General features: G+C 40.4%; 1 long non-coding RNA gene across 1 annotated transcript; it reads right to left on the reverse strand.

The window, feature by feature from the left end:
* Window positions 1-1777: 1777 nt before the first annotated feature.
* Window positions 1778-15751, reverse strand: LOC120862031. Its single transcript, XR_005720683.1, has 4 exons — window positions 15595-15751; window positions 9306-9464; window positions 4728-4872; window positions 1778-1816 (listed from the first exon to the last, which is right to left on the reverse strand). It is a non-coding gene; the product is annotated as an uncharacterized LOC120862031 (long non-coding RNA).
* Between the last annotated feature and the right edge of the window lie 409 nt (window positions 15752-16160).

Raw genomic sequence — 16160 nt, forward strand, 5'->3', positions numbered from 1 at the left:
GTTATTAATGAGGCAATGGGAAGGTATTTGGTGAACTACTTGTAACTAGAGACCCAGCCGGAAAAAGAGGGGGTGGAGTTTCTGAGGAACCAGACAGAAATGGGATTTTCTCAGCTGAGTTTGCAGTTTCACTTAGCTTCTGATAAAAGTCATCTCTAACAATTAATAAGAACAGATGGAATTTTTCTTATAGGTCTTTAGTGTCGGGACTATAAATCCCCATCGTGTCAATGCCCAGCTTCTCAATCTTGAGTAATCCTTTCTACATCACTTCCTTTGTCCCTGAGATCTACAGACTAGATCTACAGATAGATCCACAGATCTACCCCCAGACTCTGCTGAACTCCCCTGCTTCTTGATAACTTTCCCCCATCTCTCCATCCATGCAGCTTCTCAAGGACTAGTATAACAGGTCCCTTGAACACGTGCCATTCATGGAAAACAAAGACAACCATTCCCTTAAGCTGGAAGAGATCTTAGAGACTAACTAACCAAAGAAACCAGGAGATTTGCAGTGACTTCTATGACATCGCAGAGCTCTTTTAGCAAAAGACTCTTACTCCCATGTTCTGAGACCACCTCTACAACTTCTCAGTGTCTAGCCCAGGAGGAGCAGGAACAGTTGGCTTCCCAAATTAATATAGTACTTAATAATTCCACGTATTAGTAGTTCAACTCTAACTGCTAAGTCGCTTCAGTCGTGTCCGACTCTGTGCGGCCCCATAGACTGTGCAGCCCACCAGGCTCCGCCGTCCCTGGGATTCTCCAGGCAAGAACACTGGAGTGGGTTGCCATTTGCTTCTCCAATGCAGGAAAGTGAAAAGTGAAAGTGAAGTCGCTCAGTCGTGTCCGACCCTCAGCGACCTCATGGACTGCAGCCTTCCAGGCTACTCCGTCCATGGGATTTTCCAGGCAAGAGTACTGGAGTGGGTTGCCATTAAGCAACTTTTAAATCCATCTTGTGTATTTATTTCCCTTGTGGAAATAATTTTAATGCTTCCTTGTCTTGATTAAGATGTATCCAGGCATATGCATAATTTTTACGTTGGCATAATCAGTGCATGTGCTTCTTATGCTTCTTTTGTTCCATGTGAACAGTCGCATTAAACACTTTTGCAGCTTTCTAGAGCATCACTGTAAACAGTGAGCAACCCAGTAGAACTTTCTGTAATAATGAAAATGCCTAATACCTGCTCCTGAATAGTAGCTACTAGCCACATGTGGCTCTTGAGCATCTGAAGTGGAGCTAATGTAACTGAGGGACTGAATTCTTATCTTATTTAATTTTAATTCATTTAAATGCAAATGTAGATAGCCACTTGTGGGTAAATGACTCCACTATTGGCCACCACAGTTCTAAAGACTCATTGTATGCACGTGTTTCTTACAACGGATATGTAATATTTCATAGTATTGGAATCTTATTTTATTTTATTATTTCTCTGTCCTTGGGTATTCAAAATGCTTTTCTTTCTTTTTTTTTTTTTTTGGTTATTTCAGCAAATACAGTGTACAGTTACATAGACACTGCTAAAAAAAAATGGTTGCTTTTATGGCATCTTTTTCTTTTGATGTATTTGTTTAGCTCTTGCATGCATGCTAAGTTGCTTCAGTCATGTCCTCCTCTGTGACACCATGGACTGCAGCCTGCTAGTCTCTTCTGTCCATGGGATTCTCCAGGCAAGAAGGCTGGGGTGGATCCCATTTCCTCCTCCAGGGGATCTTCCCAACCCAGGGATCGAACTCTCGCCTCTTATGTCTCCTACACTGGCAGGCATGTTCTTGACCACTAGCGCCACCTGGGAAGTTTGACCTCCTGCAAATGAAATTATAACTGGGTGGTGTTTTGACTAAAATATTCCTCAAAGTTTCCCCAAACCCCCCAACTGTCTCTTTTATCCTCCCATTACATACCCTCAGAACCAAGAACTCTGTCAAGAACCCAGGCTTCCATTCCCAAATTCTCTGGTGGAGCCTTACTCTCATCCCTTTCTCCTAGCCAACCTCCCTCATCACCCCTCACTCATGCTTCAAGGTTCCTCTTCCTCAAGCCAGGTTTATCCTTTTTCGTTATTCTTAGGAACAAAGACTCAGGTCATTTTGATTTAACGGATTAGCTGCTAATCCAGACAAGAGAGAAAGTGCAGGGATGTCCTGACAGTTGAGAGTCTGGGACATATCCCACAGCCCCAATCGCAAGTCCCTACTCATGGCTGGGGAAGTGGGGAAGGGGGTTTGAAAACACAGTGTTTGAAGTCAGAGAGATCTGGTGATATGAGTGTCCCTGAGCAACCTCAGCTCACCATGATGCTTGCTGTGTTTCTCACACGCCACAGTCATCTCCATAGAGAGGAGACTCATGAAATGGTGCACAGGGAATATAAACTCACCCCCATCAATTAGGGAAGATGAATAGACCACTCTCCAGATCACTTGAATGGTGAAAGTTGCAAAAGCTGAGCAAGCCGACCTCAATTTTCAGGTTGGACAATGTTAAAAATGAAGCTGGCACTAAAGGGACACAATGTGGAACTCTGCATCATAAGGTACTAAGAAGAAAACACCTCAGGTAATGCTTTAGCAGAAAAGGAAGAATGGAACAAAATAAGGAAATTGATCACTAGATCATGTAAGATCATTGAGTTAAAGAGATACTTGTAAACTGTAATAAGCACAGGCACAAGCATTAGGCAGACACCAACAATGCAAGGTAACTGAGCAACCAAGACAGCTTGCTACAGTTATTGGTTCATAGATGGTCCAGAGCAAAGGCTGGGATTTGCTCATGGAAGATTACAGGATGAGAGCTCTGATCAGACCAAATCTGAAGTCCATCTACATCTGGAATTTTCAGGCTGCATCCTTCCTTTTGATGACTGGGGTTTACAATGCTAAGGCTTTCCTAATGTGAGGTTCCTGTATGTGGAGCTGTCCCAAGGAAATCCACTCCTGCAGAGGCGAACCTTTGGAGGAAATTCTCTTTTGCACAATCTGTAGAAATTGAGCACTAATTCAGAATAGCAATATACTGTTAACAGGAAGGGAGGATATTGAGGAACTCAGTTGTAGTCTGCCACTTGATCAAATCATTTGAACTTTGCTGGGTGTTAGCTTCCTTATTTATAAAATAAGGATGTTAGGAAACATAAGTTGGTTTTTAAACTTAATTTTGACTAAACAAGTCACTTTAAACTGAATTTGACAACCTAAACCTTCTCCACCTTTTCCTCCTGTATGAATTTTACAAGGAATCCCAGTGGAGAGCACAGATAAACGTAGAGATGTTCTGGTTAAACCAGGGTGAAGGCTAGAGCCTGTCTACTGTACTTCCTATCATCCCCTCAAGACAGCCCTGGAAGCACGTCCAGGAAGTCCAAGGACCTGGTGAAACAGTCTGAGATCTATAGACTAGAAGCTCCCCAGGTTCCCATCTGGCTTGGACATTAAGGGTATTGAGATGCTGGATGTAGAGGTCTGTTCTTCATTGTTCTCAGTCTCCAACCTATGCATCCCCATCCCCGTTTGACATACCAGCTTGTATAAATACATGCTTCAAAGAATAAAGTTAATGAATATTTAACTTCAAAAGCATATATTTGCCGTCAACATCAGAACACATCCAGTCAAATACCTGTCTCCAAAACAATATTTTATAAATTCAGTATAGCTTCTGATAAGCAAAATTCAGGATTTTTATGGCTCTGATATAAGATGTCTTAGTTCATGTGGGATGCTATAGCAAAATACCATAGACTGAGTGGCTTTGAAACAATAGAAATTTAGTTCTCATCGTTCTGAAGGCCAGAAAGTCCAAGATTCAGAGTGTCTGATGACAGAAAGCTTCCTAGTTGATAGATGACTGTCCCTCTTGCTATGTCCACATGGTGGAAGCGGCAAGAGAACTCTCTGGGCCTCTTTTATAAGGGCACTAATCCTATTCATGAGGGTTCGGCCCTCATGACCCAATCACTGCCCAAAGGCCACATCTCCTAGTACCAGCACCTCAGGGAACGGGGCTTCCCTGATGGCTCACACGGTAGCGTCTGCCTGCAGTGCTGGAGACCTGAATTTGATCCCTGATTCAGGAAGATCTCCTGGAGAAGGAAATAGCAACCCTCTCCAGTATTCTTGCCTAGAAAATCCCATGGACAGAGGAGCCTGGCAGGCTACAGTCCACAGGGTTGCAAAGAGTCAGACAGGACTGAGCAACTAACACTTTCACTTTCACTTTCACTTTGAGGGGTTAAGATTCAACGTATGACTTTGGTGGGGACACGAACATTCAGACCATAGTACACAGTGTGTCTCCTTTGGGGATCTTTGAGATAACTGGTCCAGATCTCATAAAGGCACTTCACAGTGCCATCAGGGATCCAAGCACTTTCCAGCTCTGCTCCACGTTCTTAACACAGGGCCTTTTTTCATCCTTTTATGAAGTGTTTTCTCACTATTCCTCTGGACCTCATCTTCACATTTCAGGCATGAAAATAAAGGAACAGTGAAGGGCCCACCCTCACAAAACTTTCTCCTTTAGAAAGATTCTGCCCTGTAGATTGGGAATGGCAGCCTCCCCCAAGAACTTACACTTGCACCTCAGTATCCCAAACTGAAAATGTCATATGACCATCTCTCAGTGAAAGAAGATCAGGGAGAAAGATGGTAGAAGGAGACTGGTCAGCCAGCTAATAGAGACAGTGAACCAACAGACAGATATATAGCTGATGTACCTGGAGATGAAGAGAGGACCTCAACCTCTAGGAAACCTCTGCCTCCATCCGAGGAGCTGGAGGATGGTGAAGGGAAAAGCTGGAGAGACAGGAAACAGTTCCTCCGTAGATGATGGGGTGCTTCCAAATGGTTCTAGGTTGATCTCTGTGGGGGTAGAGACAGATGAGGGAAACAGTGCTCACTCTTGATGTCTCCACTCCATTGGTATAACCTCAGCCCTCCTCTAGGACGTAGAGCAAATCTCAGTCCAATCTATTGGCTGGTTCCTTCATCCCACAGGTTTTACAAGGTCAAGCCCCATAATGGTCACTAGCATTGCCTGAGACTATGTATGAAGCCCACTGGGCTTGAGGGTCCTGTGTCACAAACCTAAGCCACATCCTAACATAAACTTTATCAGTCATAAAGATGAGTTTCATCCTTGTCTGCCCTACTCCTTTACTTTGTCTCTGAATTAGTTCTGAACTCAGCAGTGTGAAGAGTCATCATTGACTGGATCTCTTCTCTGTGTCTAAGCAGTTCTGAGACTAGTGAGAGCTTAATAAGTAAGTGAAAAAAATGTTCAATCATTGCTCCAGGACTTCTCTGATTATGACATTTATATTCCCATATACATGGATCAAAGCAGATGGCAGGAGTGTAAAACCTTTGACAAATAAACAAGAGCACAGAATTATATTAGTATTACTGCTGCTAGTGAGACACCCAGCAAAGTACCTGGAATTTTTTATTGACTGAATGAATTTTTAAAGTAATACACTTTCCAGCTCAGATTTTGGCACAGTTTAAAGGAAAGAGTGAACAACTAGGAAATTTTTTTCTCTCATGGCTTCTAGTGGATGGTTAAGCCGGAAAAAAAAAAAATTACAGACAGAGCATGAAAGAATGCTGGTTAAAATATTCCATTGTAGCAAAGGGAACCCTCCTACACTGTTGGCACTATGGTAGGAATGCATGTTCTCTATGGAGAATAGTATGGAGGTTCCTTAAAAACTAAAATTAGAGTTGCAATATGATCCAACAATCCCACTCCCAGGCATGTATTCAGACAAAACTCTAATTCAAAAAGATACATGCACTTCAATGTTCTTAGCAGCTCTATTTACAATAGCCAAGACATGGAAGCAACCTAAATGTCCACTGAGAGATGAACGGATAAAGAAGATGTAGGCTATACACACAGTGGAATACTACTACTCAGCCATCTAAGAGAATGAAATAATGCCATTCCAGCAACATGGATGGACCTAGAGATTATCACTTTAAATGAAACGAGAGAGAGAAAGGCAAATGCCATATGATAGCACTTATGTGTGGAATCGAAAATATAACACAAACGAACTTATTTGTGAAATAGAAACATACTCACAAACATAGAAAACGAACTTATGGTTACCAAAGAGGAAAGAGGGTGGAGGAGGAATAAATAAGGAGTTTGGGATTAGTAGATACAAACTATTGTATATAAAATAGATAAACAGTAAGGTTCTACTATATAGCACAGGGAACTATATTCAATATCCTGTAATAAAACATTATAGAAAAGAATATGAATATATATATATGTGTTCATATATATATATATATAAAACACTGGATTACTTTGCTGTACACCAGGAACTAACACATTGTAAATCAACTATACTTCAATATAAAATTAAATACATATATATATATATTTCTCAATAACAGAACCCCTTCTCATGTTAGTATTCAAGGCGACACTGACTCCCGTGTAGTAGACAAATGATAATGTCAAGCTTTTGCTTCATGTCATGTTAGATTCAGAATTTTAATTTGTTTTGTGACATGTCTGAATGTATAATAATAAGCAAAAGTTTAATGAAGTTCTTGATTTTTAAAAATAATCTGAAAAGTATTGAATGCAAAAATATAAAATTACTGTATTCACATGAATTATGAGAAAGCAGCTGAAAATATGATGTTATAAAAACTGTTATTTAAGCTACTCTCTATATTTATTCTTGCTTCTTCCTGACTTCTAGCTGGACACATGGCTGCCCAGAATGGAGACTATATTTTGTAGACATCCTTGAAGCTATGTGTGACCCTATGACTTCAAGGCAAAAACATGAAATACAATTCATGTGTGAATTCCTACTTTCTAGAATGCAGATATGATGACTGGTGTTCCAGCAGCCATTTTGATCCATAAGGTGATTTCAAGAATAGAAGTCACACATTGGCAGAGCAACAAGATAAGTTTAAGTCCCAAACACCATGGAATGCCTTACCAGGTCTGGACTTTCTCCAGACCCCTTAAACACAAGGGAAATGGATAAACTAACCTGCTGTCATTTTGAGTTTTTCTATTACTTGTGTCTGATCCTAAAGAATATATATGCAAGTCTGCTGCTGCTGCTGCTAAGTTGCTTCAGTCGTGTCCGACTCTGTGCGACCCCAGAGACAGCAGCCCACCAGGCTCCCCTGTCCCTGGGATTCTCCAGGCAAGAACACTGGAGTGGGTTGCCATTTCCTTCTCCATGCAAGTCTTCATAGTCACATTTTATTCATAGGCTCCACACTCATACAAATCAAGGTTTGAATGCAGTTGTATATTAATTAACATTTGTAACACTGGGTAAGTTCCCCAATCTCTCCATATCTCAAGCACAGAATAAAAGTATATTCTTCTTATGTGAGAATTAAATATAATAATTCAAGTAAAGCACTTGGTAGAGTGTCTAGCACAAGTAAATGCTAAATAAATGTTAGCTATTAAAGCTGAGGTTGATGATAATGAGCTATAGTAACTACTATAATTAGCCAAAGTGAATGCACTTTCAACGTGGTCAGTGAACATTTTATGTGGATCCTTTCGATGTACTAACTTTTTTTAAAGTATTGGATGATTTTTTATATTTTGTCCTAAGTCATCTTAAATTTAATCTATCGATGAGTTGTAATCCAGAGACAAAAAAGCTACTATTCTTACAATAACACAGTTGACATTTCTTCTTAATATTTAATAAATTTTAAGAAGGGTTAGAAATAGGTAGAGACTTGAGTGATATTTGGCTGTATTGACTTTTTGCTAAAGCCCATGGAACTCTGTGACAAATGCTCTTGTTGTTGTTCAGTGGCTGTCGAGTCCAACTCTTTGTGACCCTATGAACTGAAGCACACCAGGTTTCCCTGTCCTTCACTATCTCCTGGAGTTTGCTCAAACTCCATTGAATCAGTAATGCTATTCAAGCATCTCATCCCCTGTTGCCCTTTCTCCTCTTGCTCTCAACCTTTTCCAGCATCAGGGTCTTTTCCAATGAGTTGGCTGTTCCCATCAGGTGGCCAAAGTATTGGAACTTCAGCTTTATCATCAGTTCTTCCAATGAATATTCTGGGCTGATTTCCTTTAGGATTGACTGATTTGATCTCCTTGCTGTCCAAGGAACTCTCAAGAGTCTTTTCCAGCACCACAGTTAGAAATTGCAATTGAATCCGTTGAGTAGGACATCGTGTTTGCTTGGTTATGGAGAAATGGTTGAATTTAAACGTAAAAGATTCAATGAAAACCCACATAATAGAAACGTATCATTGATTTTCAAGTTGATAAGGGCAGGAAATTAAGGTGGTTAGCAAAAGGAAGCATTATGCCACTGCAGGAAGAAAATCTGTAACTGCCAAGTGATGTACCATTGTGTCAGCTTCAAGATCTCCTGGGCTTTCTCTGTAGAGGACAGAGACAATTCCAAAACCAGCAGTGCTTGACAACTTTCAAAACCAACTGAAAATATCATTTCTCTAGAACAACTAACGGAAACAAAGATACCAGTGGGAAGACATGGATTCAGGAACCAGATTTATAGTTCTGTGTGTGTTAGTCACTCAGTTGTGTCCCACTCTTTATGACCTCATAGACTGTAGCCCGCCCACTCCTCTGACCACGGTATTTTCCAGGCAGGAATACTGGAGTGGGTTGCCATTCCCTTCTCCAGGGGGTCTTCCCAACCCAGAGACTGAACCCTGGTTTCCTGCATTGCAGGCAGATTCTTTACCATCTGAGCTATCAGGAAAGCCCAGATTTATAGTTTCAAGTAGAATATTTAAAATATATAAAAAGAAAGCTCAATAATTTATCATCATACATATTCACAGTATTTTTAATAATAATAATTGACCAGGCATACTCTGAAAGTATCACAAGAAAGAAATCCCAACTAAAATTAGGTTAATCTCCAAGTTCAAGCCTAGTTCTGGGACAAATAAATCTCAGTCTCCAGGCATTAAATTCAAATCAGTAATAGTCATTGCCTGATGCTCAGTATTAAAAGTAGGATTATGATGATGTCCTGACTTAGTAGAAAGAATGCTGTGATCAATTAGTGATGTCTTCTATGAGTACAGGGCAGAGATGATGGATCTATGCACTGACTTTATTTTATATCCTCCCGGTTCAATCTTGTGCTTCTGGTCCTATCCCAGATGTTCCAGGTATCATAGCTAAGTACCTGCCTTCTTTCCCTGGACCCAAGTTCTTGTCTTGGCAATCTGCCTATTCACACCAGTCTCCTTGGAATGGAGAGACAGAGCATTCATTGTTTGCCAGTGATACAAACCCAACTCAAATTAGCTGAAGCAGAAGAAATGGGATGTATTGTCTGTTAACTACAGAGTCCAGGGATGCAACTGGTATCCCACACAAGATGTAGAAGTTTCATCATGTAGTCAGCAGTCTATTTCTCTCTCTTCCTTTCTTCTTTTCTTAAACAGATTTTCTGTAGAGAAAGAAAAATGACCACTAGCAATGCCAGACTCACATCTACCCCACCTCAGTAATCACAGTCCAGAAGGCACAAATCTTTTCTGATGGCTCTTAAAAAAAATCCCAGGTGGGATTCTGATTCACCTTGATTCAGTTTCATGGACAGATAAAAACTATGAACACCAGGAGGACTGAGAACTCTGATTGGTTTCAATGTCCACCCAGGTAGCTGTTAATAGGAAAAGGGCTCTGTAAAAGACAGTATCTAAGCACAGGTGGCTTCTAAGGGAGAAGTATCTATGGACATTAGGGATCTGTAATTTACCTTAAAATCATTTGTGGTCACAAATTCTGAGAAAGTCTTCACTCAGTGACATATACACATCCCAGAGTTGGGCCATTTTAAAAGTTCCTCTAGTGATTCTCTTAATTACCTGGTTTGGAAGCCTTTGTTTACAATGCAAGAGGAGTTCTCATTTCATAGAGAGGTTACATAGGGAGAATTTATTCTCCTTTCAGCAAGGAAAACTGTCTTTCAGTTTACCAGAGAGAGAAAGACTTCTACTTTAAGAACCAAGATCTGGGAAAAGAAATGAAGCCACGAAAGTGATTCTGCCATTCAAATCACTTTTATGGAGGGGACATGTGCCAATCTGGAAAAGAAAAGGCTGGGAAGACACATCCACTACTGACAGCCTCTCAGGGACAAGGAATAAAAAGTCAAAAAACAAAGTCAGGGGACTTCCCTGGTGGTCCAGCGGCCAAGACTCTGAGTTCCCAATGCAGGGGATCTGGGTTCGATTCCTGGTCAGGGAACTAGATCCCGCATGCCACAACTAAGACCCAGTGCAACCAAATAAATAATTAATAAATAAAATATTAAAAAAACAAAAACAAAGTCAGCTCAGTTCTCTGATAAAATGTATGCTCTATCACTACTTTAAAGTGGGGCCCTGAAGTGTAAAGGTAAACTGGAAGCAAATCAGCCATCACACTGACTGCAGCTCAGTTTTACAACATCCAGAGGCTAAAAAATATCAGTCAATGCATAACTTGGATTAAGGTGATGCTGGAGAAGGCAATGGCACCCCACTCCAGTACTCTTGCCTGGAAAATCCCATGGACGGAGGAGCCTAGTAGGCTGCACTCCATGGGGTCGCTAAGAGTTGGACACTGAGCGACTTCACTTTCACTTTTCACTTTCATGCATTGGAGAGGGAAATGGCAACCCACTCCAGTGTTCTTGCCTGGAGAATCCAAGGGATGGGGGAGCCTGGTGGGCTTCCATCTCTGGGGCGCACAGAGTCGGACACGACTGAAGCGACTTAGCAGCAACAGCAGCAGACTGCTAATACATTCATGTGATACAAAAATAAAACTTGTCTTATGGTAAAAAGAAAATATCATCTCAGTTCTCAAATTATTTCTACAAGTTTTTAGAATAAGATGTTTGGGACACAATTAAGAATAACTAGACACACAAAAAAGACAAAACACCATGAGTGAGAACCAACAGAAATAACAGACAACAGAAACAGACCCAGAGATACTCCACATTCTAATAGATATGGCATAGATTATGAAACAACAATGCTTACTATGTTCAAGGAGATAAAAGATAAGCTTTAAAATGTTGGCAAAGATCTGTAAACTATAAAAGTGACACTACAGCTTTGAAAAGCGATCAAATAGAAATTCTAGAACTGAAAATACAAAGGCCAAAATTAAGAACTTTTGTTCTTAAAACACGTTTAACAGCAGATTAAACAAAGCAGTAAAGAATCAGTGAACTAAAAGATACATAAGAATAAAATGGCCGAAGTGTAGCATGGCAAAACAAAAGGTTGAAGACGAAAAGAAAACATGAGACAGAGGGTGTAATGAAAAATCCTAATAGATATGCCATTGTAGACAAAGAAAAAGGACAGCCAACTGTATTAAACAGGGACTTCCCAGTGGTCAGGCTTCCCTAGTAGCTCAGCTGGTAAAGAATCTGCCTGCACTGTGGGAGACCTAGGTTCATCCCTGCATTGGGAAGATCCCTTAAAGAAGGGAACAGCTATCCACTCCAGTATTCTGACCTGGAGAATTCCATGAACTGCAAAAAAGTCACAAAAAAGTCGGACACAACTGAGTGACTTACACTTTCATTTTCCCAGTGGTCCAGTGGCTAACACTCCACACTTTCAATGCAGGGGGCCTGGGCTCAATCCCTGGTCAGAGAACTAGATCCCTCATGCCACAATTAAAAGATCTCACACGCTGTAACTAAGACTGCACAGCCAAATAAATAAATATTCTTTTAAAGTTGCCCCCCTCCCGCAAAAGTCCTAAATGGAATAAAGGCATATGATAGCAAAACTGGAAGTTTTTTGAACAAAAATGAGAATTCCCATAGCTGAAGTGAATCACAAGTCTTCAAATTAAAGAGACCCATCAAATACAGTTTTGTTTTTTTTTTAATTCTATATGTTCCTAAATGTTCCTTCATCTTAAGAAGCTATACACCCAATCCATTGTTCTCATTTATAACAACATGTTCCTTTCCTTCTTTTCACATCAACTACTTTGTTTATACATTTGTTTACAGTCTTGTCTTCCATAACCCCAACCCTCAAATATATTTTCCATGCAGACAGAGACCGAGTCTACCTTGTTTTCTATTATTTCTAGAGAACATAGGAGCAGTGCCTGGCTTCCGTGGTGGGCCAAGGGCAGAGATGTAAGGAGGCACTCACTTTGAGATTCATGCTTTACACCATGAAAATAAAGCTGGAAAGATTACAGAGAGGGGCAATCATTTGTTTTAAGCAACAACCATTAAAAAATTGATTGGTAATAGCTTTCTTGTCAACAACACTGGATGATGGGAAAAAATAGAGCAAATCCTCAAAATTCTCAGACAAAAGAATTTTAATCTAAAATTGTATACCCCATCAGCCAGCATTCAAATGGAGGGAAAAAACAGATTTTCTTGAACATGAAAGTATAACATGCTCAGCTCCTTTCTGAAAGAATGACTTGAGAATATATTTCAGACAAATGAAACTTGTAAGGAAAAAAAAAGGAGGGGACACAAAAAACTTCCCTGGTGGTCCAGTGGCTAAGACTTAGAGCTCCTGATGCAGGGGGCCCATGTTCGACCCCTGATCGGAGAACTACATCCCACATGCCACAACTCAAGATCCCACAACTAAGACCCAGAGCAGCCAATAAATAAATATATATATATATATATAAAACCTTATGTAGAAAGATGGGTGCTTAAGTTTAAATAGTTCTGATACATCAAATAGTTTCTGATAATGAAATCTGGAATTAAAACCCCAGATGATTTCCTTATGGTAGGAAATGGAGAGAAGGGAGAAGTAAGAACTTGCTATGACATTTGTCTTATTATTTGGCAAGGACACAACTATGGTTTAACTTTAGACATTGAATGAATAAGATGTATAAATAAATGTACTAGGTTTTTAAGAATAATTATTAGAGGAATAGAGATAGTATGAATAAAATAGAAGCAAGAAACAAAAAATCAATCTAACAATAAGTATATGTGTCTGCATATATAAATATAAAATCATAAGGATTTTTTAAGCCTGGTTTGATAGGCATTAAAAATTGTGTCTCTGGAGGGAAAAGCAACCAAGAGAGGAGAGGTAAACAGAAATGAATCTTTGCCTCTCCATATAGCTCTGATTTGATTTCTTAAGGAGGTGTGTATTCATGCATTATGTATGAGATTTTTAAGCACCACAGGATTTTTTAACCCAGTGAAAATCCTAATAGGAATTCTCAAGCTTTCTTTTTCTTTCCTTCTTCTCCCTCCCTCTTCCTCTTTCTTTCCACTTAGTTAGATTATTCTGAAGTTCATTTGGAAAGATAATAGGCGAGCATGAGAGACTGAGATATCACCTAAGACTTGATACTCCTACATTCTGGGGATGAGGAGGAAAACCATAAGTGAACAAAAACTCTTTAAAAATAAATCTGGCAATGTATCAAGAGTCATTTTATAGGTCATGTTCTTTCACTATAATACCACGTGTAGCTTTAGAGTCTACACTAAGGAAATAAAATTGAGACTAAATATTGAACCAAAGATATTTATCCCAGTCAATAAGCTTAATATCAAAAAGTTGAAAATGCTCTAAATGTAAATGTTCAGAAATTATAAGTTACCACACATTTAAGTTATGATACTATGTAAACAAGGCTTTCCCTAGTAGCTCAGTGGTAAAGAATTTGCCTGTGGATACAGAAGATGTGTGTTCAATCCCTGGGTCAGGAAGATCCCCTGGAGAAGGAAATGGCAACCCACTCCAGTTGTTCTTACCTGGAAAAATCCCATGGATAGAGCAGTCTGGTAGTCTATAGTCCATGGAGCTGCAGAAACTGTTGGACATGATTTAGTGCCTAAACAGCAACAACTACGTAAACATGAGTAATTATGATGGCAGGTAGTTTTTTGTAGGATTTTAAAGCAAATATCAAATATATCATCTCACTCATAAATACTTAGCATGACTCTCTAATATATCAAGGACTCAAAAAAAAAAAAAAAAATCCAAGGGACTTCCCTGGAGGTCAGTGGTTAAGACTTCACCTTCCAAGGCAGGGGATGCAGGTTCAATCCCTTGTTGGGGAGCTGAGAACCCACATGCCTTGTGGCCAAAAAACCAAAACATAAAAACAGAAACAATATTGTAACAAATTCAATAAATACTTCAAAAAAAATCCATGAAAACAGGACAAGGAAAAAAATGACAATCATTTATTAATACCATCTAATAGTTGTGGCAAATTGCATTTTCCAGAAATGCATTTAGGTGAGCTTGCCTATAAGAGGCGAAGTGTACATTCCCTTCTCTAGGCTTGGTGCTGGCCTTAGCCACTCACTGGAAGGGTAGTTGGGAGATGCTGCCTGCCTCTAAAGGCAGGTTAGATACGGAGGTCTCCTTGCTTCTGCCTGGTCCTCTGACAGCACTTACTCTCCAGAGCTCCATCTCCAGATGGTCCCTCTCAGAATCCAGCCACACCAGGGGCCACAGGTAGGTGTTCAATCTACATTCCCAGCTGAGCCTGGACTTTCAAGTCTTCCCAACTGCACCTGACTTTACCAAAGTTCATATGAAAGTTCACATTCCTAGACGAGGCCCCTTGGATCATAATCATGTGAGGATATAGCCCAGGAATTTGTATTTTAAACAGGATCAAGTAATTTTTACGACCATCAAAACCCTGATAACCACAGCCTTGAAGAGCTGTGTCCCAGGTCTCTGATTCAGTTAGGAAGGAACTTGGTGGGGGTGGGGAGTGGAAAGGGAGGTAGGAAGGAAAGCAGCTGGATTGATTGTTAAGAGGAGTCAGATCCCACAATTCCTTGACATGCTAAGGGCTCTGGGCTTTATAGGATCAGCCCATAGGGAGCTGAAAATCTTTAAGGGAGGAAGAGGGTGGGGCAACATCGTGTAATTTTAAAAGATGACTCCTATAGCAGGGTGGAGGATGAACAGAGGTCAGTTGAGGGCAACTTGAGGGGTTTAAATCTGGGGGCAGGGAGATTAACCCAGGTGACATGTAATGAGCTCTTGACCCAGCTCAGATATGAGGCAGACAGAGAAGGGAGAGACGTGAGGTCAAATTGGGAGGTAGAATTCACAGTACTTGGTGAGAAAAATCAAGTCTGAACTTGTAATTCCTGTTCTCTGGGCTTGTCCCAGCCCTGCGGGTAGGTGGGTCAGGTTCTTACTTCCAGTCATTATGGGTCTGTCCTGATCCATCATATCCTGCAAGACCATCCCAAGTCCTGTCCCAAGATATACCATTATTGGAAGACAAACAAACATACTTCTTTTGCACTTTTATTTTCATTGCCCTAAATGTTAGACAGCTTATCTAATTAGGCCTGATAAATTAATTACTCTTAATCTTTTGTTATTACAAAAATCTAAACACTAAGTGTTGTTTCCCTGGAAGCTTTCAATTTTGCAGCCCTTTTAAAGGTTCAAGCCTAAACCACTCTCTCAGGTTAGCAAACAACCTCAGGGCTGCAACTCCAAGAAAATGCAAGGGCAGAACTGACCAGCTGGTCCTTTTCGGATGTGCCTGAACTTTCACTCCATGAGAGGAATGTCACATACCCACTTTCACGGCTGCTCCAGGGGAGCAATGAAACCACACATTTTCCGAGTGAGTGATGCATGGTCACGCAGAGGGATTACTCAACTCATGTCCACTGGCTGAGGGTTTTGAGGTAAATCCTTTCAAGTTTACATAGGTCACCCAGGACTTCAAAAGTAAGCTACATAGGACTACACAGAGTGAAGTCCTTGGTGGCTCAGTCAAAGAATCTGCCTGCAATGCAGGAGACCTAGGTTTGATCCCTGGGTCAGGAAGACCCCCTGGAGAAGGAAATGGCAACCCACTCCAGTATTCTTGCCTGGGAAATCCCACGGATGGAGGAGGCAGCCTGATGGGCTATAGTACATGGGGTTGCAATAGTCAGACATAACTTATGGACTAAACCTCCACCAGAGTGAAATAATGGCTATTACTGATTAACCTTGGTGAACACTCACAACACAGCAATGAACTGTGTTGTGAGGTATTATAGAACTTTATGCTTGATAAAATTGATTTTTTATATGTAGGAGAGATATAGAACTGCATTAACAATTGAAATAAATTATATGTGTGATAAGAAGAT

This window comes from Oryx dammah, unplaced genomic scaffold (genome assembly GCF_014754425.2).
Source record: "Oryx dammah isolate SB20612 unplaced genomic scaffold, SCBI_Odam_1.1 HiC_scaffold_3, whole genome shotgun sequence".
Taxonomy (NCBI): Eukaryota; Metazoa; Chordata; class Mammalia; order Artiodactyla; family Bovidae; genus Oryx; species Oryx dammah.